Here is a 1836-nt window from a genome sequence, read left to right on the forward strand (position 1 = left end):
TGGTCCTGAGTGTGGTAGCTGGTGGGGATGTCCCTTGTCCCTGCTTATCTCTCACCACCTGTCCTGCCCCAGGGGCTGCGGCGCCCATGGCCTGGCGGCTGACAGCACAAGAGCTTAGAGAGGGGCCCCAAGCTGGGCCCCTGGGGCTGGCAGGCCCTGGTAGGGAGGGGTTGGATTCGGGATTCATGAAGGAGTGAGTATGACCCGCTGATGAATCCCAGAGTATGTGGGAAAGAGGACTTAGTGAGGATTCCTGGGGTTTTGATTTGAAAATGGGAGCAGTGTCCGTGCCGTGTGCTGAAATGGGCATCTGCAAGTTTGAGGGGCGTTGGGAAGAGTTTTGTTTTGATTGTATGAATTTTTTTTTTTTTATTAGCCTTGTGAAAACAAGGCCTCAAAAAATTGACGAGAAACTCGGAATTGTTTCTCTCCACGGAAATCTTTAGTAAAAGGCGAAAGATTTATGCGTTCTGAAGAGAAACCAGAGTATGACTGTATGAATTTTGAGACGCCTACTAGACATCTGAGTAAGCACTGAGATATTTGAGTTTGGATCTCAGGGAACATGTTGGGGCTGGAAATAGACATTTAACAATTATGAGCATTTTGGTGTCACTGAAGCCATGGGATGGGCGAGCAGCTGCATATGGTAGAGAGAAGAGGCTCAGTGCAGAGGGCAAGGGGCCGGCGCCGGGGGAAGCAGCAGCTCAGGGGGGACATGCGTCCTAGAGAGAGAAGCTTCTAAAAGGAGGGAGATCCTAGAACATGCTGTACGTTTATGGTGATAATCCAGGAGACAAGGGTAAACCGCTGATGCCAGAGGGAGAGGAGATAACCACAGGAGAAAAGGCCTTGAGTTGACATGAGGGGGTGAGGTCCTGAGCACAAACGGAGGGCAGGGGTTGCTTTAGAAGGAGCAGGGTCAGCTCACCACCTGCCACGGGGAGGACAGGGAACTGGTGGTTCTTGGTGCAGGGAGTTTTTTAAAAAAAAAATATTTATTTATTTATTATTTTTGGCTGTGTTGGGTCTTCGTTTCTGTGCAAGGGCTCTCTCCAGTTGCGGCAAGCGGGGGCCACTCTTCATCACGGTGCGCGGGCCTCTCACTATCGCGGCCTCTCTTGTTGTGGAGCACAGGCTCCAGACGCGCAGGCTCAGTAGTTGTGGCTCACGGGCCCAGTTGCTCCGCGGCATGTGGGATCTTCCCAGACCAGGGCTCGAACCCGTGTCCCCGGTGCAGGGAGTTTTGCAGACAGGCTGTGGGAGATCGTTGCCTCTGTGTCCTCAGGGAAGCAGAAGGGGAAGCTGTGGGTGGAGAGTGAGGAGGGGGCGGGGTGTGGGGTGTTCCAGCCTGGAGAAATCGTGAAATCACCTCCCGGGGAAGGGAGAGAGCAAAAGGATTCCAGAAACGTGCGGGGATCACTGGGCGAGGCAGGCCCCCGTCTCCTGCCCGGGATGGTTATTGAAATGGAGCAGGACCCCGTGGTCCTTCCCCACCGTGTCCTCTGCCTGCCTGTTGTCCGTATAAAAACTTTAGTCAAAGAATGAGTTTAATCAGAGAGGTGGGAAAATGCAAAAAGAAAGGACAACAGTCAAAGGAGACCAAATAATAACAGTGTAATCATTAAGCAAAGTCAAGGACCTTGAGTTCCTCCTCAAGGGCTGCAGACCATGTTCTGAGCCACGTCCTGGGAGCCGTCTCGGAGACACTGAAACCGCCACCAGGTGGAAGGAGTGAACTACATGATGACTAGACTGTAGCCGTGACGTAAGCTGCCACAATTCTGAGAATCGGTCTCACGGAAATGGGAACACACCAAGCCTGGAACTGAAGAC

General features: G+C 52.7%; 1 non-coding gene across 1 annotated transcript; it reads right to left on the reverse strand.

Moving 5' to 3' along the window:
- Positions 1-374: 374 nt before the first annotated feature.
- LOC114238573 (U5 spliceosomal RNA) lies at positions 375-490 on the reverse strand. The gene has a single exon (XR_003623905.1). It is a non-coding gene; the product is annotated as a U5 spliceosomal RNA (small nuclear RNA).
- Between the last annotated feature and the right edge of the window lie 1346 nt (positions 491-1836).

The sequence above is a fragment of the Balaenoptera acutorostrata genome, chromosome 7 (genome assembly GCF_949987535.1).
Source record: "Balaenoptera acutorostrata chromosome 7, mBalAcu1.1, whole genome shotgun sequence".
In the NCBI taxonomy this organism is placed as follows: Eukaryota; Metazoa; Chordata; class Mammalia; order Artiodactyla; family Balaenopteridae; genus Balaenoptera; species Balaenoptera acutorostrata.